General features: G+C 45.2%; 1 long non-coding RNA gene across 1 annotated transcript in view; it reads left to right on the top strand.

Moving 5' to 3' along the window:
- LOC136855370 (uncharacterized) overlaps window positions 1-26,101 on the top strand; it is a 45,872-nt gene that overhangs the window by 405 nt on the left and 19,366 nt on the right. Inside the window, exons 2-3 of the long non-coding RNA XR_010858001.1 lie at window positions 2,824-3,019; window positions 13,786-13,949. This is a non-coding gene — a long non-coding RNA (uncharacterized lncRNA). The remainder of the gene's footprint in view (window positions 1-2,823; window positions 3,020-13,785; window positions 13,950-26,101) is intronic.

Raw genomic sequence — 26,101 nt, 5'->3', positions numbered from 1 at the left:
AGCACTTTTACACGTCAAGGAAATGGTAAAAATATGGTTAAATGGTTAATAAAATTTCTAAATGGTTAATGATACAGTATTTCAAAATGATCGAATGATTAATAATATGGTAGAACTATATAGTAGCTCCGCGGCGGCGACTGCCTTCTAACTTAACTTTTTCTACAGTTTTTTGGTTGCTTATTATGAATTTACCTTTATTTTTTGGCGTTCGAGTGTAATTAACCTGTAATTAACCCCTGAAGTCCATCCAACAAGGGGTTTCCATACGTGATCTTCACAAGACAGAGCACGGCTACGTCTGTTTCGAACGGTTCATATCCTGTCCGGCAAGTGCAATAACCTGTTAACATAGGGGTACCTAACTTCGGGGCCAAAGTTAAACACGGCGAAGGGACATTCCATTTGGCCGACAACAAACGGATGCACCGCCAGTATCAGAACCCCAGAAAGTTTAGAAAAAACCAGTTGAAAAGGTAAAAGCAGGCGCGGAGCTAATATATAGAATTACCAATAATATTCCTGTTGTGCACCTGTAGGCTACTCCTGTAAGCAAAGCTCTTAGCCTATAGGCAAGCACTTTAACACGTACGGGAAATGGTTGAGATATGGCTAAATGGTTAATAATATTACAAAATGGTTGATGTTAGTGCATAATGATTGATGATATTCCTGTTGTTACACCTGTAGGCTACTCCAGCAGGCTACACCTTGCACATAAGCTAGCTTAAGCTACATGGGTAGTACAAGGCTTGGCAAGCTATAAGTAGGTAGCCTATAGTCTGTATGGTAAGTGACAAGATAAAATGTAGGATGATAGTGCAGACTATGTTTTATTTATTAAAGGGAAATTCAAATGTCATTATTATTTCAGCATCTGAGTGGCTTTTGACAAAAGAAGTTAGTAAAGGTACAAAACCTATAATCAAGCACATGCAGATTATAGTCTGATGCAGCCCAGTCTAACCTAACCTTACCAAGGGTGCCAGGTGGTACTCAACTCCCACGTCTAACCTGACCTACAGCGCTGTAAATTACAAAGTGAAATAAATATATGAAATGTAGTCTAACCTAGGGTAATAAGACTGCTTGGTCATACCTCTGAGGTTGCATACCCTTCATTGACCGCGCTTCAACATGACCTCAAGAACCATAAAACTGAGAAAGTATTTTGCATGCTTTCATACCATTTGCTCTTAGAAGGATACAAACCTTCATCATAGAGATATACCTTTGGCGAGAGTTGGTTTGGTGATTGAAACTTAGTAACAAGGTAGTTAGCTAACAGCTGGTGAGGTAAGTGGCGGGACTACCCACTCATTTGGTAACTTTTTCTTTGGCAGCCTTGCCAATCAGACATCTCGCGCTTCGCTCACCAAGGCTGTTGTTGTAGGTACTTGGCTTTTTTATCTTTAGCTTTGTTTTGACTGTCATGTGGTGCCTGATGAATATCCTGCATAAAAGTACTATCAGCTGAGATGCCTATTATCAATTCACACCACCCGTGCATCTGGTGTCTAACCCTGTCTCCTATGACACTCCTGACTGGCCATTGATCAGCCAGTTGCAGGGCTGGAAACTGGTCAGTCTGTTCCAGCCATCATCGAGTGAACGTCTACGCTGCGACCTCTCCTCATGTAATATGTCTTTCAAAAGTTATAACTTTTATTACACCTCCGGTTTACCCGAAGAAAAGTAGTGTTCCTCAAAGTAGTGTTCGTCACACCAATGATTTAAGGATTATAATGATATATGAATTATGTACTTCAGTAAACTTAATTGTAAAATATGTATAGTGAAATAAACATGAGGTTATTGTCTGCGCGCATCCCCGCTCCTTTTAATATTCTTAATCTTTTGCTTGATATTTTCATATTGATAGCCCTACCTATAATTTTTTGGTAGCATTGTCATCCATGATATTTAGCTACGATATTGTATGGAACACAAGACGATAAATGATAAATGCACTGCGATGTCATGAAAGGAATGAAAGAATATACTTTATATTAAAAATTTCATGTTTATTTCACTATATATATTTTAGCACCAAGTGATGAAATTGAGAAACACTATTTTTCTTCTTGTAAAACTGAGTTGTAATGAAAGTTATATCTTTTGAAAGACATATTTCTTGAGGAGAGGTTGCAGCATAGACGTTCACTTTGTGACGGCTGGAACAGACTGACCATTTTCCAGCCCTGTGACTGTTTGATCAATGGCCAATCAGGAGCGTTGTAGGAGACGGGGTTAGGTATCAGATGCACAGGTGGTGTGAATGAATTATAGGGCATGAATGGGTGTGTGCAAGATTCATGTCATCTGTACCTGGAGTATGTGCTGTCTCTGAATTGTTGATGTCTTTTGAGGTTAACTAACCACTGTTCTTGCTTCCTGTTCCTCTTTTTTTTTTCCCCTGGCCTTGACCTCTGTTCCGGCTGCTGGAACAGTTTGCCTTTTCTCCTTTTCCTTATTTCAAGGATGGCATTGGGGCTGGTAGAGTGTTGGGTCTTGGAACCCCATCATCCCCATTTTTGCCCGTTTCACGTGTATCTTTGCTGTTGACTTTGCTACCCTCTCCATTGTCTTGATCACTCCATATATGGGGCATGGTGGAGGAGGTGGATTTTCTGATATCCTGGTCTCTTTTGTCTCTGACACAGCAGCCGAAATATTATTCCCTGCAGGATGTCAACATTTGCCCCTAGAGTTGAACATGTCAATCTACAGACTGGTGAACACCCTAATGGTTTAATAAAAAAGATTTCTTCCTTGTCTGTCGAACCAAGAGGTATGGACTCAGTTGCTATGGTTTCTTTCCAGGCTTCATCATGGTTGGACCTGTAGCTCAAGACGATGGCAGACTTTGCATTTTCTGGTGACTGGAGGAGGATAGGGTGAAGTTCCAAAGGCTGTAGGTGTTGGGAGGAAGGACAGTGACCTTCCTCTCTCAACATTCCTCAAATATGTGGTTTAACCTGGTCTAGAAGAGATGAAATTGTGTTCATAGCATGTTAAGGTAGGATATATAACTACTGTATATTGGAGAAGAGGTGTGTATGTAAGGAATATCAAAATTATTTGGAATATAGTAGTTTTTTATTTTGTTAATAATACATAGTTTATGGGTTTTCCCTGAGCTACCAGTCAATATCATTTCACAAATTTAAAGCATTGTTTGTTCCGACACAATATACAAACCATCGGTCCTTTACATTAGGAATTATTTGTTGTGAAGCTGGACACGGCCGTTAAACTCTTGAACAAGGTGGTTAGGCAGTAACTACCATCAGGTAGGCAGGAATATCTGCCTGCCCAGATGTAAACATTCCGGTTTGCTTTTGGCCGTCATGCGTTGAAGACGCGTTTTCAGATCTCTTTGCCTGACTGTCGTTAAGCCCTTTATTATTCCGGAGGGATGTTTCTGTATTTTTGTGTATATATATTATACGTGTTTGATATTTATTAATATACAAACCCATGATTTGTTATAGCCTTGCATAGGCCATCGTTCCCCTGCGTCTGTGTCTCGGGTTTGACGGCCAAGGGCATATTTAAATATTTAAAGGGGTGTAACCAAGTGGTAATGCTTCTATTCCAGTAGCCCTTTATTTAGATACTGAAGGCATTCCCATGTACAGTATGTTTGGATATATTAGACTGGGACGTAATACCTTTGCTCCCCTTCATTGATCGGGATGTAACAAGTTTGCTCCCCTTCTTGGGCTCCTGCCCTCTGTGCATAAGGGCATGAACTACTTCCTTTCCAATTGTGCTGAGTGTTGTTTTTGCTGCCTGTGCTATGGAGAGTTGTGGTGTGGGGTGGGGGGGGCGTTGCAGGCGTCGTCGGTAATTTTCGCTTCCACGGCGCCCTTGGTGGCCTCCCCTCCCTCCTCTCTCCCTGTAGGTTCTTTTATCTCTCCTTTGAGAGAGATCTTTCTCCTTTGCCCTCTTCACTCGCTTGTCGGGCAAAGACCCAGTGGGGGCCAGTCGTCGACTCTCTTCCCAGGCCTCCTCTCGCTGCGTAGGGCAGCTCTCCACGGAGCGAGAGGAGTCTCCCTCTACTAATCATCTTTGCTTTTTCTTTCAGGTTGACAGTGAGCATCGTAGGCACAGCAGTAGTTGGCTGGATATCTCAGCTGGGATATCTTTGCCTGAAGGAGTCCTGACGTTCATACAGTGTTTGCTTCGGGATCGACAACAGTACAGGCAGTCCCCAGTTATTGGCGGGCTTGGTTATTGGTGATCTGGTTTTTCGGCGCTTGTCTAGCGATGAAAATTGGTGATTTTTGGCACCGGTATGTGCCAGTTTTTGCTTATTGGAGCTGATAATCACGTATTGGTGCCGATGCATACCTAACAGAGGCGCTGATAAGCGAAAATCAGCGATTTTTGGCACTTATTGGTGCTGAAAATTTTAAATTTTTGGTTATTGGCGATTTTTGCTTATAGTCACACTGTCGGAACGGAAGCCCAGCTGATAACCGGGGACTGCCTGTACCTGGTTGGAATGGCATAGATCCACGTCGGGACTGTTCCAACTCTGTTCCCACCGATGTGGATCGATCGCTGTTATTGCTGGCCTTCATGTATGCTGTGGCACTGCCTCTGGCATATCTGTGGTCTGTGTGCTCCTGCTGTGTTTCCTGTGTTATTGCTCCTGTTGACTTGGCGACAAGTCTCTGGGTGGCTCCTCCTGGTCTCCTGCTGCAGCCATCCTGATTGTTCCTTTTGCTGCTGGTGATGTTCATGTGACGTTCTTGGCCATTGCTGCAGCTCCTGCTTTCCGAACTGCTTCCGTAGCTCCTGGATTGGCTGTCCTGATTGTTCCTGCTGCTTCTCCTGATGGTGTGTCCTGGGCCGCTTCCGTTGTGATCCTGCCTAGCTGCCCTGGAGGTTATGATGTTTCTTGCCCACCATCCTGTAGAAGATGTTGGAGTGAAGGTGAAGGAAGTCACCCCATGGAGAAAGCCTCTGTCTTCTTCAGCTTATCTTCGATTTCGTCTTCTGCTGCCTCTTCCTTTCCTCTCCCTGAGGTTCAAGAGGGTCCCGGGAAAACCGGATAGACTTCTGTCGGCCGAAGGAGAGGAAGGCTGCTTTCCCCCTTGATGTCCTTTGGACGTCTAGGGACTGCCTCCTTCCAGGGAGACAGTGGGTCTCTTGTTGGCTCTTCCCAATCTTTGGGTTTTGGAACTGATTCGTATACCCCTTGGTTTTGTGTTTCGGGAGCTGCGGGCACGCAGACCTAGGTTTGCGCTCCTGTTCCCAGTCCTAGAAGTTCCACCTCTAAGATGGGTGCTGCTTTGGACGCTCTTTCGTGAGCCGTTCCGAGTGCTCAAGATTCTGTGGAATATCGAATATCCCAATCTGGTCTGAAGAGTTCTCTCCCTGGTCTAGTTCGGGAGCAGTGCGAGAGAAAGGGCCGAGGTACCCAGGTGTCTCGGCTCTTCCTGCCAGCACTACAAGTGCTCCCCGAGTGCTTACCAGTGCTCGGTCACGCTCCCAGCCTGGTGTCTAGATCCTATTGGTTCGAACACCAGAAGAAGCAGGGAAGAGGTTCCCTTTGGGAGTCCTGCGGGACTTCTAAGGGACTGCCTCTCTTCTGGGAGGCAAGTTTCTCTTGTTGGCTCTTCCCGTCCTCAGGCGGGAACCAATTCGCATTCTCCTCTGGGGTCTCGTGTTTTGGGGGCCATGAGAGCACGGCCTTGAGAGGCTGCACCCTTTTTGCCAGTCTTAGAGGTCTGCATCTAAGACTGGTTCTGTGCCTGGCTCTTTTCGATTTCTTAGGAAACCGAAAGCAGCTGCTCCCGATTTTTGGGAGTCTCGTAGGTCGCTCGAATTCTATGAATCACGAGCGCTCTCCTGGCGAGAGGCACAGGACGAGAGAAAGTGCCAAGACCCGGGTGTCTTGGTGCTGCCCGCCAGCTGCTTTGGTGTCTTGAACCTTAGGGTTTGAGCATGCAGGATAGCAGACACAGAATTCCCCGTTAAACCCTCTTCTCGATGGGCCTCGGCCTCTAAGGAGTTTAGAGTTTGGGAAATTAGCGCCCTGTCCAGTGTTTGCATTTAGCAGCTTTGGCAACCTTGCCCCTCCCAGTGCCTGGTTGCGTGCATAAGGCTGGCTGGCTTTCGACCCCTTCGGTTTTCGGACCGGGTTCTCGGCACTGTTTGAGTGAACTTTCAGTCTTCCCAGAGGCGCTTTGCCTGGCGCTCTTCTTCCCTCTTGTGACAATAATCTCCTTCGGTTGATGTCGCTCCTGATCCGCCTCTCCTTCTGGTCTTACTGGCAGGACAGGTAGGTAGTTTTCTCACCTGTTCTCTTTTCCTCTTGGTTGTTCGAGAGGCCTGAGATGGACAGAGGCTCCAATGAATTTGTCTTCTTGGAGTTCAGTTGCCTGGCATGCTTCCAGATTGTCGGTCCCCGATTGTCTTGTACAACCACGGAAGTAGCCAAAGAAGGGTTTCTTGGGATCTGTCGAGGTCTCCCTCCAGGGAGAGGGTACAGAGTTTCACCTTGGATACAGCGGTCTTCCTCTTCAAGTTACGATCGCCCTGCGTTTCTTGGAGAACTTTGCATGATTCGTCAGCACAAGGATCCCTGGAAAAGGACTTCCAGCTCCCAGTGAATAATCTTCATCACTGCCCAACCCTTGCACAGTTCCCCCTTTGAAGGGCTTTGAGAGTTTAGGTGCCACCGTGGTCCTTGCTTGTGAGAGCGTTCTCGACCAGATGAATACTTTTCTTCGGACAAGGAGTTCATTCAGGTCGAGGCACCAAGCTCCTCCCCTGCCTTGACAGAGTACAGGTAGTCCTCGATTATCGGCAGGGGTTCCGTTCTGAGGGTGTGATGATAACCGAAAATTGGCGATTTTCTGGGCTTTTAAAATGCGACTTTCGGGGCCTCGGTGCGGCGATTATTAGTTATTAACTGATAAGTGGAAAGCGGCAATTTTCGTCACCAGACAAGCCCCGTAAAACTGGATCGCCATTAACCGAGCCCACCGTTAACGGGGACTGCTTGTACAAATTCTTGCCTCGGAGGGGTCTTGCTGAGTGCCGCTTGGTCTGGGTGCTTCATCTGGACTGGGTTCTCTCTCTGCTTCTCCTTGCCGTGAAGGGTATTCTTTTCTGCAACAAAGGCAGCAATCTTGGAGGACATGTCTTGGTTTCCTCCAGGCAGTCTCCTGATGGTTCCACGATCCTTCACTTTTAGGACTTCTCTCCCCAGATACAACCATTCCTGGAGAGAACCCTGTCTTCTGGAGACTGGTCCTGTTGGGGTGGGTCGTCACCAGGCAGCAATCTGTAGGCAATTCTGGTGCTAAGAGGGAGGACTTTGTCTGATTTGGATCTCCTGTTTCCTTAAGTCCCAAGTTGGCTCGACCCACCAGGAGCGAACCTTTTCGGTTCTGCCTTTCTTTTCAGAGATTTGCAGATACCACGATAATCAAGGAAGGTTACTGAGGCAATGCCTTGTCCCTTTGGACAATGGCCAAGACTTTTAAGGTCGTAGTCATCTTTGCTTGACCTTAGGTTAAACCAAAGCCCTCCTCAACTCCTAAGAATTTTGGGCTTTGGAAGAAGATCACTGAAACACAGCCCTCTTCTTCCCCTTCTGAAATGCGTAACAATGTCTCTTTCCACCTCTTTCCATAAGGAAGGAGGGCAGAGGAAAGAAGTGTCGACCGGGCAGAAGTTCTCCTGCAGATGCCTGGATGAAATGATGCTTATCGGTCTCTCTGGACCTGGCAGCGACATTACCAAGACTTGGGAATGGATTCCTTCAGGAGAAGTATCTATTTCCCTTGGGTCTCGGCAATTCTTTTCTTCAAGCTTCCATCTTGTTTCCTCTACAGTGCTCCCAATTTGGGAAATGCCAGCCGGGCTAGAGCTAATCATCATGGTATCCTGTCATCTTGCAGAAGCTTCCCCATGGTGTGGAATGAAGGAGGTCTACTTCCAGTCCTCCATCCTTTTTTCCTCTTCGAAGTATGAGGAAAAAGTTAGGCTGCTTGATTGAAGGAACCTTCGAATATGCTTGCATATTTTCCTCATGTCGTGTATCTACTCTCGGATTCTGATTGGGAATAGCGCACACCTGTAAAACTTTATGTTGAAGGTGTGTGACTGAATGATTAGTACCTTCTCATCATCTGAACTCCACAGGCAGCCTTTTGGCCTTCCAAGATTCAGGATGAGTTTTTATGACAGCTCTAAGCCGTTGAACAACAAAACCACAGTAGTGTGACGTGCGACAAAGAAAGAGTGTCGTGTTTTCCTCCTGTTTCATCTGTCGACATTTGCGGGAATACTCGAGTGTTCTATAAGCGCTTTTCGTTAAGCTCAGCAGATACATTCGGTGGGGATGTATTGGTAAATGACTTAGCCTCAGTTTGATGATTGGGATGAAATGTTGTAGAGGCTTTTTTATTGGACTGGTGAATTGGTGCAGAATGATGAGGCACAGATTCAGAGGTTAAAAAAACTCTTTCACCTATCCCAATTCATTAACCTTAATATTACAGTGGCCTAAGACCTTCAAACAGAACCTTATCCTAATTTTATTTACATTTGCCACAGTTTTGTAATTATCATCTCATGCCCATAACTTTATTTCCCTTACTAAAGTTTATCAAAATGATCTTCCTATACCGTACTTAACTTAGTCTAACTTAATACTATCAATAGTCAAAATATTATCAACAAAAATCCAACTCTGGCATATATCCTATTCAAGTTCCTTATCTTTCTCAGCACTTCATCTCGGAATAATCCAAGAAAATCATAAAAGTCAACACAATTTTGGGATCATTACAGAGTTTATTTCCAAGCTGTGACATCCAAACTGAGGGCAAAAGTACTTTGGAATTTCTTCATGCAGTCTTTCTACACAAAGCCCTTCTCTCCTTCAAACAAGAATCTGAGATCTCATTCATAATAAAATCAGCCTACAGATATTTAAGCACTCTCTAACCTGATCCCGTTTAGGACAGTCATTGTCTTAAGTAACGGCATGAAAACTCACACTAAGGCGCGAAAATAGTTAGGTCTCACCAACTGCTCGACTGCTTTGGTAGTTGCCAATGTCAATTTCCTCTTCCAGGTAAAGCCTCTTCTGGTTCCAATGAAGGGAAGCTGGTCTCTACCCTATCACACTCGAGCAAACTGCAAACAAAAAAAAAAAAACATCAAAACATACATCAGACATTCATAGCAAAAAACATAATAAAAAACATCACAACAACAAAAAGCGAAGCAATCAATTCACAGAAATCATCCATCATCATACAAACCCAAACTTAGCCTACCACAACGTGCTCTTCACTTTTCTTCATGAAGATTCACGAAGAGACTGCTCGACTGAGAGATTCCTATCGTCTTTCTGTTTGCCTCCAGGCACGACAAAGTTGGTAGTTTTCACACTCCTTTGTACCAGACCCAGGAGCTGCTACGGTGAGGCATGCTGTCTTTTTGGGAAACATCGATATCTACGTTTTTCCTGCCGTGTTTGTCTGTTTCACTAGGTGTTCACAAGCATTACTCACCCCCAAGTTTCAGACAAATGCTGGAAGACTTAGCCTTTCTTCATTACAATGGCGTCTGCTTCCAAGGCATGAGAAAGGATTTGCTGACCCAACCTCTGTAGCGGTTCTTCAGCCAGTACTGTACACATCCCTGTGTGTTCAGGACTTCGAGGTCCAGTTTTCCTTCTAAACATGACTTTCATGGCGACAGCAGTAGCTGGATATCTTGAAGTCCTCTGCAACACATCCTGGGACTGGATCCGTCTTCAGCTGGTTGGTGTTGTGGAACTTCTAGCAGGGTCAGAGTGGCTCTTCAAGTCTGGACTTCCTTCCTCACTCTCCGCTGAGGTTGCTTCTGCTCTCCTTTCATTTTGTGTGCAGAACACCCAGGCCCTTGCGACCTAGTCTTCTATCTGAAGTAGCCTTCTTCTCTTCAGTTGAGATTTAGCTACGGATGAGAGGCTTCTTCGGTCTTGCTGTCCCAGGGAACTGTTCCTTGGGAGGCATGTGACTCTCGTTTAGGGTTCCTGTCCAGTGCTCTGCACGCACCAACATGAGAGTTGTCGGATAAGGACCATCTCTCATCTCGCTCCGTCCTTAACGTAGAAGATGGAAGAATATAATACATGAAGGGGATCAATACATTGACTCCTTCTTGGATGTTGTAAGTGGACTCCGAATCCATCTGCATCTATTGTCGGGTTAAAGTCCTTCTTGTTCCCCTCCTCCTTGAACTTTGTATCGATGATCCAGATCAATTGTTACCTTGTCCTTTTAGGGAGCTGTGGTACTTTCCGAAAAGGCTCGATATTCCTAACCTGGATGTTGTCGACATTTTCGTTAGTACTGTCTCTCCCAAGCAAGAAGTGTCTAAGGACACGGCTTTCTCCTGGCTTCGTGAAGTGATCGACGATACCGGTACTTTCCATCCGAGAGCTCATGAAGTCAGTGGCTTGTTCCATCCCTCGCACTCCGGAAGTTTCTGTCGGTCTGGCAGCAAGATGTGGTCTCATCGTATCAGGACAATTACCCCCGGTGGACAATTACCCCCATGGACAATTACCCCGAGGGGACAACTACCCCCTAGGATAACACCCCCTAGGACAAGTACCCCAAGACACTCAAGTCAGCTTGAAACCATTTAGAAAAAATTTATAACAAAAATTTTCAAATTATTTAATTGCACTTAAGAAGTGCAATTAGCTTATGAGTAATGAATGAATTGTATTATGGTTTATATATTCGTGTTAAGAGAGGTTGAAAATGAAGAACTACTATTGTATGAATATTTATTAAAAATTTTTTTAAAGTTGAAAAATTTTAAAAGAAAATAAAATGAAAAGCAGAAAAAAACAAAAAAGTTAAAATCATACAAAAGCTAAACTGGAAAGTAAAAGAAAATTTTTTTAAAAATGCAAATTATACATAATAGATTGTAAATATTCAACCAGATCTCTGTTTCCATAATTTTCAGTAACTGAAATAATACGGGCTGAAACATCTAAATATTTCTTTCGAGATGGCTGTCTAGCAAAATCCTGCAAAAGATTGAACCATATGCATTTGTTGTAACCCTTGCTCTTTTTTAATGTATGTTATAAACTTCCAAATATTTGATGGCAACAACCAACATTTGCTAAAAACTCCTGTGCCACCCCTTCCACTGCATTATTTGTTCTAGGAAGTTCATCTGCAGTTCTGTTATACATATTCCATAACTCTATTCCAAACAATGGTTCGCGCCCCGTGTCCTCTTCGACATGCGTCCTAAGTAGGTGTCTTCAAAGTAGTCTTGCATCAGTATGTTTCAGGGGAGAAATTACACAGGGTTTCAAATGATTTATCAACATCACAAGCCCGGTACTAGAGCTAAAAGCGGCTATCATTTTCATCGCGATGGAAAACTCTCTATCATCTTGGTATCGCTTCTGAAATCCATTAGACTGAATTTTCCTGTATATGCTTTGGCAAAAGTGAAAAAACATCCCTTTATTTCGGTTTGTGGAATGCCGTTTTAAACTATTAATCATGGTTTTTCAAAGTCTACCATGATAGTCTTTGGTGCTAAATCATGTTTCAGTAGTTTCAACTGCTCCAGTAAGTTCGAATAAGTTATTGGCTTTTATCAGGCAAAAAGAGCATATATTAAAGGCACTGAACGATCATTTATCAATGCATGAATTGTGTACAATTGTGAAAAGATTGTAGGCACTGTTTTGAACATTCCATCTAGCGACCAATGTGACGTTTGGACTTAGGTAATCCAAGTTTTTTCTTTGTTCCGAAGATGAGAATTTGTTTTCAACTGGCCCAGAGTCGAAAAGCAGAAAATCTTGACCATCCTGTGTTTTGGTCTGCTCATCTGTTAAAACAAGTTCTTGGCTATTTAAAGGCAACGGTCTTGAAAGAGATAAACGTTGTCGATGGCATCTAATGTTACGTCTTAAATGATGAATCGGTGGTAGAGTTGCTCCCGTTTCTTCATCAATGGTGCATAAGCTTCAGAAAGAATTACTTGTGGTGTTTCCTCGGTCTCGATGGCTCGCTTCTTGACCTTTTGGATAGTTTTCGCAGCTATAATTTTTGCTTGAGATGGCGCATGGGTGTGGCTATGAAGCCTACCAACAACCGCTTTGCTGCATATGTACTTTTACTTTAGCTTTGCAACTGGCTTTGTTTCTTCTTTCTTCGCACTCAAACGACACTACACCATTAGCCAATCTTTCTGCTTAACATATAAATATCCATCAAGCACTAGTCTGTCTTTTCCTCTAGAACTTTTGATAAATTCCATGTTGCTTAAGGGATCTCAGCAGTTTCACTAATGCAAAGAAAATAGAGAGAGTCAGCTTGAAAACATTTAGGAAAAAATTATCTCAAACAATAGCGGAAATTATTTAAATGCACTTAAGAACAATTAAGAGTAAGTAATGACAGAAACTATTTAATTGCACTTAAAGCAAATGAGAGAGTAAGTAACGACAGAAACTATTTAATTGTACTTAAAAGCAATTAAGAGTAGGTAACGACAGAAACTATTTAACTGCATTTACTGAGATTAACGTCAATTTAATTAAGGGTGGTTGTCCTAGGGGTAGTTGTCCAGGGGTAGTTGTCCTCAGGGTAATTGTCCCATGGGGGTAATTGTCCATGGGGAGTAATTGTCCTAGACTCGGTCTCATAGACCACACTCTTGTCTTCTTCCTTCGGTCTTGCCGACAGGCCCTGGGATCCTTTTTTCCTTGGCCCTGTGGTGGCTGCTCAATAAGTTGTGTTTTCTTACCCGGCTCCTTCAAGAGGACAAGTAGCATCTTGCCTAAGGTGTTGGTTCTGGAAGTGAGAAGGATACCGAGAGTGACTGGCCTCTCCTCCTCTTCCTTCCTTGTCCTCCTGGTTCTCCTCCTTTGGGATGAGAATAGGTCTAGAACTGACAATTGCTGGATCTGGTGTCTGATGTGGTAAGACTACACATCAAGCACCTGTTCTGTTTTTCTTCCAGAATCATAGAAGCAATTCTGCTCCTTCCTCTAGCAAGGGGAGGAAGGAGAGACTGGCAATAAGGGAAACCTTATCTCGGGTTTTCCTTACTGCCTCCGACTCTTAGATTCTTCTCAGCATATTTCTTATGAGTTACGTTTCCTCACTCATGCGAAAAGGTCCAGTATCTGACATTTGATCTTGCAGTTCCTACACTCCAGTCAATATGTCAGAGTCACAGTACTCTTCCTCGCTCTTTCAACCAGGAGGAGTAGCCCAGATGTGCAGAACTCCAGTCAGCTCAAGAGACTCGCTCAGATTCCTCCCTCCAGCCAGTGAGTCTTCTTGATGTAAAGGATCGATGGTTTGTATATTGTGTCGGAACAAATCACAGTTTTTAAAAGTACGTTGTATTTTTCCTAACGATACAAACCTGAGGTCGTTTACATTACATTTTTATGCCCTCCTCAAGCCACCCCTCAATCTGAACTTGGACCGAAAGGCAAACTGGAATGTTTACATCCGAGCAGGCGGGTACTGTATTCCCGCCTACCTGGCGGTAGTTACTGCCTAACCACCTTGTTCAAGAGTTTAACGGCCGTGTCCAGCTTCGCCATAAGTAATTCCTAAGGTAAAGGGCCTCAGGTTTGTATAGTTAGGAGAAATAGAATTTACTTTTAAAAATTCTGATTTTTTTAAGTTCTGTTGCATGTTACTTAGGCTAAGCTTTATAGTGTCCATTGTCTAAAGTAGGTATCTTACAAGTATTTTGTTTCTTCTATAGATAATGGCTGATTTGTAGATACTGTCAAAATTAGGGGACCTGGAGAAGATTTATTCATAGTTTCAGCATAGTATTTCTCTAGTTTGAATAGTATTTCTTGGACTTCCAAAGGAATCTGACATGACAGATGCCAGTTGGCACTACTATCAAATTATTTGTTTAAGGTGAGCATTTTGAATTTAGTAATGCCTACATACATAATTGATTAACATGATTTTAAGTATGTTTATGAGGATATTTAAAAATTGTTCCTACACAAACCGTTGGTCTTTACATAGGAATATACTTCAGTGCAGCTGGAGACTGGCTGTTTAACTTTAAACAAGGTGTTTAAGTAGTAAACTACTGACTATGGGTGGGAATCCTGCCCACCCAGTTGGTATACATTCACTTTGCTTGTGGCTGCAGAGAGAGAGAGACGTGCCTTCAGGATGTTGCCCACAGGCCTTGGGACACCTTTTTCCTGGGTCCTGTGGAAGCTGCTCAACAAATTGTGTAGCTCGCCCAGCTCCCATAGTGGACAGTTTGCATCTTGCCTAAGTTGTTTGGTGGCAAAGTGAATATGAGTGGGGGACTGGCTCCCTCCCTTTGCTCTTTAATCTTTCCTTTCTTGCAGAGAGAGGTGAGTAGCCATCCGTCACATGCTGGTTGGGCGGGTCATGCAGGTGAGCCTACATAACTGAGTACCCTCTCTATAATCTTAGATAGATTAATAGATGCAAGTCCTCCCCACTCTCTAGTAAGGGGAGAGAGGGGCTGACAATAAAACGACCCGTTGGTTAGCTCTAGTTTTATTGTTTCCTGACACTCTGGATTCATCCAAGCCTTTTTTGAAGCAATGTGGCTACACACACACACACACATTAATTCAAAAGGTCCAGAAGTCTGGCAGTTGAACACAGTTCTTTACACTTTGTTCAGCATGTCAGAGGCATGGTCTCCTTCCTTTACTCTTATGACCAGGAAGGAGACCCAGGTATGGCAAACTACCAGTCAGTTCAGAAGCTTACTCAGAAACCTCCCACCAAGGAATTAAGTCTTCCTTTTGTAAAGACTGATGTTTGTATGTATATTGTGGAGGAACAAATGACAAATTTTAAAAGTACAGTAGACCCCCCATATTTGTGATCTCAATATTCGCGGACTCAAATCACATATTCGCAGATTTCTCTGTGGAACGTATCTACCCATTATTCGTGGAAAATTCGCCCATTCGCAGTATTTTTCACTGAGAAATATTCACTAATTACTGTATTTTCATGTAATTTTCATGACTAAATGCACTTTTTGTGATAAAACTATTAAAATACTCGGGTATAAAAAACATTAAAATACTCAGATATAAGCATTTTTCGAGGGTTTTTTTGTTTAAACTATCAAAATAGGCAGTTCTAAGTGTTTATAGAGGGGTTTTAAGTATTCGTGGACTTTAGCTATTACATGGGGGTGGAGTGCGGTCACATCCCCATAAATCTGAAGAGCTGTTTACTGTACTTTGTATTTTTCCTAACTATACAAACCTGAGGTCTTTATAGTTAAATACCCACCTCAAGGCCACCCCTCAGTCTGCTCTCTGGGCCAAAAGGCAATGTGAATACATACTGACTGAGTGGAACTCCCACCGCAGTTGGTAGTTAACTACATACTTAACCACCTTGTTTAAAGTTAAATGGCCGGTCTCTAGCTGCGCTGAAGTATATTCATTATGTAAAAACCTCAGGTTTGTTTAGTTACGAAAAATACTAAGTACTTTTAAAGATTGTCATGTTTTGTACACTGAACAAACTATTACCATGCCTAGATAGCATTAATTCATTTGGGTAATACATGCATATGTAGAAAAAATCTGCTCTGTAGAGGCAAAGTGGTCCCCATACATAGGGGCAAGAACCTGCACTTCCCTCCCCATGTATAAAGTGTGTGCATGTACTATACGCTGTCTTTTGATTCTTTCTTTTCTTTCCACTCTTTGCGTTCATTTCTTACCACTCTTATTGTTGAGTCAAGAAGAAGCTGTAGAGGATACAGCAAAGTAGACACTTGAAAAATGAGAAGATAATGGGATACAACATTAAAATTAGCATTTGATATTGGTGTCATTGGAGATGCTCCTGCATCTATTTCATGAATTTAAAGGGCATAAGCAATAATTCTCTATCAATGTTTTTCCTAAATACCCAAATACTTAAAGTGCCTGCCATCAGTAGTCCCCAGTAATAAACATTGCCATTACTCGTAATGTTACCTAACCATTTGTCTGCTCTACCTTCCCCAGCTTTGAAAGCATTGTACAGAATCATCATAACTCATTATCAGTTTTTTGTAGTCCATCTAATAGGCTGTTTGACAAATCTCAGTTCCATGATTTTTTCAGTTGCCTAACACTCACTAAATCCCAATTCATGTAAATAACAGGGAATATGGATATTGCCTGTGTTGTGTATTCAGCAATAAGGTCATGTTCAACTGGGTAGGTCCTGTATTGATATTGGGAAGTGTTGTTGACTAATCATTTACTCATAGTTATCTTGGGGAATTTTTTTTCTTCTTTTGTCAATAAAAACTAGAATACAGAATATGTTTTGTATTTGAGCTGCAGTAAGTATAATTTGAATTGTGTATTTTTATATAAGTAACTTAGCCAGTGATCACTTAGCTAAGAGTCTCTACTTGACGGCAGCTTAAATTTTGAAAATTCGTGGCAGCGCTACTCTTTTGTTTATGTAGGTGACTAACCCCGCCCACTTTCGGGGTAAGAGAGAGGAACAGCTCAGCCAAGAGCTCAATTCATTTTCTGCCTGCTAAGACCAACACGGCGTTAAGCTACGTAGCTGAATGTGAGATTTTCGTTGAAATTCTTCCCCTGTTGGCGAAGCATTTTTGCCCAGTAGTTTTCGGCATTGATTATTTAGATAGTGTATGCTTTATTTACTGATTTTGACTACTTATTGTGACCATGTCAAATTCTAGTTCTTCTAGTTTTAGGTATTGTAGCACTTCATGTAGGGGACAGATATGTACAATTGATATGACTTGCGAGGAGTGTTAGGGATGGGAAAACAAAAAATGGAAAAGTTTAGCAACTCATCTTTCTAAGTAGGAGAGAGACAGGAAAAGAAAAGTGGCTGATAGAGCTGAAGTAAAATTGATGTTGATGAACTTGTTGTCTCTTCTCCTGCTAAAAGAACCTCTCCCATTTCCAGCCCTCCTCCAGTTCCACGTACTCCATCTCCTGGCTTCTGCACATCCGAACTGGACCGCTACGCCAGCCTTGAACAGAGCTTTGACCAGAAATTTGGTCTGCTTGCAACTTCATTGGCACAAATTGGGGAATCCATGCATGCTGTGATGGAAAAGTTCAATGAGAAAAGTGCTAGTGCAAGTGAAGTGATTGTGGAGGAGGTGGCTGCCTGTCCCACCAATTCTCCTAGGTGAAGGTCACTGCCATACTCCCCCAACCCTGGGAGGAGGCTCAATGGAGGCCCGCAGCCTTCATGCAGTGCTTGAGATAGCCCCAAGCACTTCTTGCAGTCAGATTGACCTTCAGTGTTGCACAAATTGTCAGTATCTTATAGACACGCTGCTCATTCTTCTAGAAATGCCGCTTCTCAAGAGTGCCTGTGCTCTTCGGATGTTTGTTCTCGTTTTGGCACCGGCTCAACATTGTTTTTTGGATGACCAGGCAGTAGTGGACAACCCTTTGGTGCCCATATGCCCTTCGGATCACCAGGCTCCAGTTCCTGTAGCTGCTGCTTCATCTTTCAAGCTACTGACTCTGTCTTCCTCTGGTTTTCCTGCTGCTAGCACTTCTTTTAGTACAGGGCCTTCTGCTAAGGATCTAGATCCTTCGTTGGCCCCAGCTAGATAATATTTTGGGGCTCCTTCATAAGGCTTGTGTGTCAGCAGTTACTCCCACAAATCCTTTGCTTTCTCCTATTTCTTTGGATGAAGAAGATTTGGACCAGGAAGAAGTTCCTTCGGCATATGTGGCTTTGTTGAAGTATTTGCTTCAGAACTTTCCTGATTTTTTTGTCCCAGCGGCTCCTGCTTCTCCAGCATCCTCATTCATGATGAGTGATCAACTGACTAGTTCTAAGAAGCTCTGAAGATTGCTCTTTCCTCTTTGTCAAAGGAAGCTCTGTTAGAAGTGGACAATCGGTTAACTGAGAAGAGGTGTCAAGGTAAGGTGTCTGTCAGCGTTCTGCCCTCTCGCCTTTCTTCTAGGAAGTACTGTTCTTATGCTACTGGGGAGGCTCCCTCGTTGGGAGTGGTTGCCTCCTCCCAAGGGGACTTCTCCAGTCTTGTGGATTTGGCCCAGAGATCTGCCTTCTCTGCAGCGAAGGTTATGTTTTCTTCCCTTGAGATTGACCACCTTCTTAAGAATCTTTTCAGGGTTCTCGAAGTTTTTAGCTTCATGGACTGGTCCATAGGAGGTGTAGCTAGGAAGATCAGAGATTTTCCAGATCTTCCAGGGGACATTGCTTTGGATTGGCACAGTGTTCTCGCTTGCGCTGACAAGACCGTGAGAGGTGGTTCTCTCGAAGTGGCCTCTTTGTGTGCTATGGGCATACTGAAGAAGAGAGAGTTGTGGATTTCTTTAACTTCCAAGGGAGTTATGACTTCCCATAAGTCAACACTGCTTTTCTCGCCTCTCCATGGTGTCCACCTCTTTCCTCAAGCGGCAATAGAAATCTCTTCCCTCTTCAAGAAGGGAGTGATAGCGGTAGTGGAAGATGTTGATTCCGAAGGTTTTTACAACCGTTTGTTTTTGTTACCCAAGGCCACAAGAGGATGGAGGCCAGTTCTAGATGTGAGCACCCTGAACGTCTTTATCAAGAAAATGAAGTTCCGCATGGAGACGACCCAATCCGCCCTTGCATCCATTCGTCAAGGGGATTGGATAATATCTCTGGTCATGAGAGATGCATACTTCCACGTTCCCATACATCAACAATAGAAGAAGTACCTGAGATTTGTCTTCAGGAACTGGGTTTTTCAGTTTCGGGCTTTATGTTTCGGATTATCAACAGCCCCCCAAGTATTTACTTGAGTGCTCGCCCCACCGGCCAAGTGGGTCCACTGACTTGGACGACTGGCTAATCTGCTCTCCCACGAAAGAGTGGTGCATGAGGGACCTTCAAGAGACTACTTTTGACACAGGATCTGGGTATGTTACTGAATCTACAAAAGTTCCAACTGACTCCTTCTTGACAGATTCTACATTGGCGATGAGGATAGATTCTCAGACTTTTCAGGTTTTTCCATCCCCCAAAAGAATAGAAGCATGCCTGACAAAAGTCAACCTTTTCCTGTCACTCCAATCTTGTTCAGCAACCCAATGGATGAGTCTGTTAGGCACCCTGACTTCCTTGGAGCAATTTGTAAACTTGGGAAGGTTACACATGAGACCACTCCAATATTTCCTCAGAGTCAGTTGGGATCGGAATGTGGATCAGGACGAGTGCAAATTTCTAATCACGAATGAGATAAAGGAAGACCTGTGGTGGTGGAACTCCATAGACAGGTTATTGGAAGGGATATCTCTCTGTGTTGTGAACCCTGACCTAGAGTTCTTTTCCGACGCATCGGATCTGGGTTGGGGAGCTCTCTTGGGGGACAGAGAAACATCAGGAGTTTGGACCCAACAGGAGAGAGGTCTGTGCATCACCTTGAAAGAGTTGAAAGCTATCTTCCTAGTATTGCAGTATTTTGCAAAGGAAGTCAGCAACAGAAAGGTGGCAATCTATGCAGACAACACCGTGCTCTGGCATATATAAGGCTTCAGGGAGGGACCCACTTGTTCTCCTTTTACGAGATGGCCAAGGATCTGTTACTTTGGGCGGACCAAAACCAAACTCTCTTTTAACTCGGTTCATCCTGAAAGAGAACTGCAGTGTGATTGCAGACGAATTAAGTCGCCACAAACAAGTCGTCCCCACGGAATGGACTCTGGACCATCGGGTGTGCTCCGATCTATAGAAACTTTTGGGGGAGCCAACGTTGGACTTATTCACAACTTCCAGAAACCACTGTCTTCCTCTGTTCTACTCTCCGTTCCTAGACCTGTTAGCTTAGGCAACGGACGCGATGTTACAGAACTGCGTCCAATCTGGACCTGTATGCCTTTCCCCTGTTCGGAGTGATCAGCCAGGTGATCAGGAAATTTCAGGAGCATCAGAACATCAGGTTGATGCTTGTAGCTCCTTTTTGGCCATGAAAGGAGTGGTACCTGGAGCCAGTCAGCCTTCTCGTAGACTTCCCAAGACTCCTGCCAGCCATTCCAAGTCTGCTCAGACAACCCCACTTCAGGAGGTTCCATCAGGGCTTACCCACTCTGGCCCTGACAGGGTATCGACTATCCACAGGCTTATACGAGCAAAGGGCTTTTCTAGAGCGGTGTCAGAAGCTATCGCCAAATGTAGAATAGGTCCTGACAAAATCTACCGGAACAAGTGGGCAGTCTTTAGACTTTGGTGTAAAAGACGAAACATCTCATCTTTTACGATCTCTTTATCAGAAATAGCTGGTTTTCTATTGGACGTACGGTATAGGTCGATGTTGAGTTCAGTCTTTAGACATAGACATATAGATATTTCTACAAACCAGGACCTCTCAAAGCTGATCAAGTTGTTTGATACGACCAAGTCTAAAAGAGAAGAAGTTTGCCCTTGGAACCTGGACATAGTCCTTAAATGGCTCATGAGTCCCACTTTGAACCAATGTATTCCTCCTCCTTGAGGGATATCACTAGAAAGACTGTTTTTAGTGGCCTTAGCTACGGCTAAGAGAGTAAGCGAAATCCACGCGATAGACAAACGGATTGGATTTTCCCAAGAAGATGCAGTGTTCCATTCTCTTAGGTTTTCTTGCATAGAACGAGAATCCGGCGTGACCTTTGCCTCATTCTTTTGCTGTTAAGAGCTGTGGGGACAGAAGAGGAAGAAAGAGTGCTGTGCCACGTCAGAGCCCTCAGATACTATCTTCATCGTACGGAAAAAATCAGAGGCCCAGCAAGTAACTTGTGGTGCTCAGTGAAAAATCCATTGAGACCATTATCTAGAATGCACTCTCATTCTTTTTGAGAGATCTCATTGTAGAGGCACACTCCCAGATTAAGGAAGATGAATTACCTGTCCTGAAGGTAAGAGCCCATGATGTGAGCGCAGTTGCTACTTCGGTAGCTTTTAAGCATAATTTTTCAATGGCTTCAGTTCTTCAGTCTACATTCTGGAAAAATAGATTAGTTTTTGTGATGCATTATTTAAAAGATGTGGAGACAATGTATGAAAAATGCAGTACTTTAGGACCTTTGTCCGTGGCTGGCATAGTGTTTGGGGAGGAATTGTAGGAAGTAATCCTTCCTTTATTTAATCTCTTCACCTTGAATTAGGGTGATTGAGTCCAAGGGGAGCCTGGGGCATTACTATGTACCAGGAGTGCCCATGAGTTTTTTAGTGTTGGGTGTGGATTTATGTGTGTTTTTGGTGGAACGGTGTAGGGGACGCTGTTCGCTATTTTCTGGTTTTTATGTTATTTTTGTACTGCACCCTGGGCAGGGGCAATAATGTTGGCTTTGTTGGCATTCAGGAATGTCCTTCATCGTAGAGGCTTATATTTATACTTCGTCAGCAGTCAGAATACTCCGTCGCTGCAAGGTACCCACTTAAGTAGAGGCGATGCTGGCCATACCACCACGCGGCTGCGAAGTTGAGATGAGCACCAACCAGAGGCAGTATCCAGCTGTAGCAGCTCTCTCACCAGGTAAGGAACAACAGGCATTGTATCAGTGATAAGGCATTTTTTTTATTTTGTTCTCAAATTCATTAGTTTATTAATGTTTTGGGTACAGTTTGTCCATGAATCCCACTGCCTGTCAATATGGATTCAGCTAAGTAATTACTGGATAAGTTACTTTTATAAAAATAACATTTTTATGAGAAAATAAAGTTTTATATATACTTTCCCAGTAATTACAGACAGAGCCTTCCTTCTCCCCTCACATGGACTTTTAGGGCATCAACAAATTGAGCCCTTGGTTGAGTTGTACCTTTCTCTTACCCCAAAAGTGGGCGGGGTTAGTCACCTACATAAACAAAAGAGTAGTGCTACCGCGAATTTTCAAAATTTGAACTACCGTTGAGTAGAAACTCTTAGCTAAGTAATTACTGGGTAAGTATATATGACTTTATTTATCATAATAATGTTATATTAACATAGTTCCTTCATTGATTGTTACTAGTTTCACTCACTCAGCAGCTAAAATTTTAAATTGTTCTGACACGATATACAAACCGTCGGTCCTTTAAATTAGGAATTATTTTCAACGTAGGCTGGAAACGGCCGTTGAACTTTTGAACAAGGTGGTTAGGCAGTCAAGTACCGTCCGGGAGGCGGGAGTACTGCCTGCCCGGATGTAAGCCCTCCTTCCCCCAGCGTGTGTGTTCTGGGGTGGGAGGCAAGAAATGTAACACCTTTAGATCTAAGCGTTGATATGGACCCACATGCCCTCTGTCCACCTGCAGAGGGCGTGTGTGTTCAACACTTTTCCCTGTTCAGAATGTTCCTGTGGCTTGCAGTGGGGGGAAGTTGGAGGAGGAGCGATAGAGGAAAGTCCCGCTGCTGTGTCGTCTGAGGGCACCACGCCGATCACTCCACTTGGTGGCTGATCGTCAGGATCGCTTATCCCTCCCGCAAAGCTTCCCCTTCTTGCTGCCTCTCCCTCGGTGAGGACTCCCCCTTCCCTTCACCTCATTCATTTCATCGGTGTGGAAGACCGTGGGAAGCGGACGCTCAGGGGACATCCTCTCTGGGGCCTCTCCTCGCTCGGGAGCGTAATTTTTTCCCCAGAGCAAGTAGAGGCTTCTGTTTTTGACCTGACTTTTTCCTCAGGCTTGGGTGTGGAAGCATCTGTTGGTAGCCAGGTACCCGATCTTGCCTCTGCCTTGCTGCACTTGGGTCTTCCTGGTGTTCCGTCACTGGAGGGCCTGGTATCCCATTTGTCAGGCGCTCCGGTGACGACCCACGCAGCCACCGCATCCACCACCTTGACCGTCACCATGTCATCATTTGGAAAGCTTCCTGTGATGGAGGTCTCGCACCTGGACACCCAGGTGTCAGCCACTCCTGCCATGTTCCATTCCGTGCCGCTGCCTCCTGGTTTCCTGGCCTCATTATTCCTGCCTGGCCCCTTGCAGATGGTGACCTCTTCGGTACCATTCATTTCCATGCCTGCTCCTGTTGCTGACCCACACTCATTCCTGACCACGGCTCTGGCTCCTGGCTACCCTGACTCTCGGCCCGCAAGTTGGGCAGGAAGAACTCATGCAAGTTTTCTCCCCATAGTTCTACCTTGGGAGTGTACGTGCCTGGCTCGGTTCAGCTAGGTCATATGCCCGCGTAGTGCAGGAAGGATTACTGGGGCCTGCCGAGGTTCTCCCTCCTGCAGGGAGAGTAGATCAGGAGGACCACACCCTGGAAGGACTTGAGGGTCCTCTTCCCAGGACGCGGACACCCCTGAGATACTGAGGACAGAGGACTTTTGCCGAGGTAATTGCGCTGATTCATTAGCACAACGACCTCGGGGGCGGGTCCACGGCCTCTTCTGTGGATCGTCCTTCGTGCCTCGAATCCTTTTGGGGACCCAAGAAGGAACCCAAGGTTTCGGTGGGACTGCTGTGGTCCACACTTGCCGAGGGGGTCCACGATCATGTGAATGGTCTTGTGTCTGGGCAGGACAATTCTCTGCGATTGAACCGCTCGGACATGCTGCTTCCCCTTCCTCTGCCTCTTCAGAAGTGTTTCTGTATGCCATCGGAGAGACCATTGCCGCTTAAGCAGGTTGACTGGGACCTGGTTCGTCTGGATCTGGGTCTCTCATTGCAGCAACTTACTGCAGAGAGTATCTCCATCTCTAAGCAAGAAGCCGCAACCCTGGAAGCCACTGCCATGGCAGCTTTCCAGGCAGTCTCCTGGTTGGATCTATGGTCATTCACAGTATCCAAAGTGGCTGCTTCCTCGGGTGCTGTCGTCCCCGGGGAAGACTCCACTATCGGGAGACTGCCATTCTGGAGGTAGAGCCATCTCCCACCTCGCCCACCACACGGAAAACCTGTGGGCCAACCTGGTCCTGAAGTGGAGGGACGCTGTTCTTTCTTGCTTCTCCAGGTCCGTGGGGCTCGAGTCAGCCATGACCCTGCGGAATGGACCGTTGCTGGGGTCTACTTCTCTTTTCCTTAGAGAGTTGGTGGATGCTGCGGCGGACAAGCGTCAGGCGGATGATAGCAACCACCTTGTTCACCAGGCAGTGGCCAAGACCTCTGGGTCTTCGCGTTCCACTGCAGCCGGGCTCTTGGGCCTGGCTAGCTCTTCCTCAGCCCCTAAGAAGTCCCAGTCTTCGAAGGGATCCCGTGGAAACACCCACCCTTCTGCCTCCTCTGGAATGGGTGGGTCTTTGTGTTCTCAGCCCGCCCAATCCGGTGGGGGCAAAGGGAAGAAGAAGCATGGGAAACGCTTAGGCGCGTTCCCCCCAACTGCTGCCGAAGGTGGGGGTGTGCCTGTCAAGCCATTGGGCAACATGGCAGCGATCTGGGAGCCAAGACCTGGTTAGTGGATGTCCTTTCGGGAGAGGGATATCTACTACCCTTCGATCTGGCCATCCCCTCACCTACACACCGGTCTGTTTCCGCATTGCTCATTCAAAGAGCACCAAGGACTCCCACTAGACAGAAGTGCAAAGTCATGCTGAGCAAGGGTGCGTGGTTGTGTTGGGAGGGGTCCCCAGACTTTTACAGCCATGTCTTCCTCATAGAGAAAGCCACAGGGGGATGGAGACCGGTCATAGACCTCTCTCCCCTGAACCGATTCATTTGCCACACTCGGTTCATGATGGAAACAACGCTTTCCGTCAGGGAGAATGACTTCATGCTTATGGTGGACTTGAAGGATGCGTATTTCCAAATACAGTACCCATTCATCCATCCTCTCGCAAGCACCTCTGCTTTATCCTCGGGGAGACGGTCTTCCAATTCAGGACACTCTGTTTCGGGCTCTCGACCGCTCACCAGGTGTTCATGAGAGTCTTTCTCTCATGTCAGCTTGGGCCTATTCGCACGGGGTATGTCTACTGAGGTATCTTGATGACTGGCTGGTCCTGGCAAGCTCCTGCTCGCAGTTGCTGCAGGACAGGGATGGATCCTCGAGCTTTGCCGCGATCTTGGGATCATGGTGAACCTCGAGAAGTTAGATCTCACCCCCAAGCAGAGGATAAAGCACCTGGGCATGCTGATACACACGGTAGCGGCGAAAGCCTTTCCCTCGGACCCTCATATCAGCAAGTTCAGGCAGGCAGCACAACTGTTTGTCTCGACAGGAACACCCAGCCCGGCAATGGCGAGTCGTCATCGGTCACCTGTCATCACTGGAGAAGCTGGTACCTGATGGGTGTCCTCACCTGCAGTCTCTACAATGGAGACTAAAGGATTATTGGTCCCAGTCCCAAGACCTCCAGTCCTTTCTCATCCCTCTTGCCGAGGAGGTGAGAGAGGACCTTCGCTGGTGGATGGACAACAGGAACCTTTTGATGGGAGTATCCCTGCATACTTCCCCTCCGGACATGCTACTGTTCTCAGACGCATCAACCGAGGGGTGGGCTGCACACTTGGAGGAGTTGCTTACTTCGGGAGTGTGGCACCGAAACGACAAGCATCTTCACATCAACATCCTGCAAATCAAGGGAGCCTTCCTGGCTTTTTAAGAGTTCCGGGATCAAGTGATTGGACACTCTGTGGTACTGATGAGTGACAATACCACGGTAGTGGCATACATCAACAAGCAGGGGGGTCTAGTATCTCTCCTGCTCCACCAGTCAGTCAGGTACATTCCAAGCGAGAGGGAATGTCATGGCAGACAAGCTCAGCTGCCAGAATCAGGTGATTGGAACTGAATGGCCTTCACTGAAATCACAGAAGGCTGTTGATCTGTGGGGGGCGCCCAGTCATCGACCCTGTTAATACCCGGCACAACAGAAAACTCCAGGTCTTTTGTTCTGTTGTGCTGGACCCATGGACTGCTGTGGAAGACGCATTCTAGCACCCATGGGACAATCTCGACATCTACACCTTTCCTCCGTCATGTCTGATTCGCAGAATGACCAACCAGGTGATGATCACTGAATCTCAGGATGATTCTGATGGCACCCAGTATCCCGACCTGCTAGCCCTCTTTTCTGAGGCACAGAGAGAGATGCCCCCCCAGCCGAACCTGCTGTGTCAACTCCACGTTTCAGAGTAAAGTATGTTGTACAGTTTTTCATTTATTC

The sequence above is a fragment of the Macrobrachium rosenbergii genome, chromosome 31 (assembly GCF_040412425.1).
Source record: "Macrobrachium rosenbergii isolate ZJJX-2024 chromosome 31, ASM4041242v1, whole genome shotgun sequence".
Taxonomy (NCBI): Eukaryota; Metazoa; Arthropoda; class Malacostraca; order Decapoda; family Palaemonidae; genus Macrobrachium; species Macrobrachium rosenbergii.
Note: the sequence above shows the minus strand (reverse complement) of the source record. Positions and strands in the feature narration are given on the sequence as shown.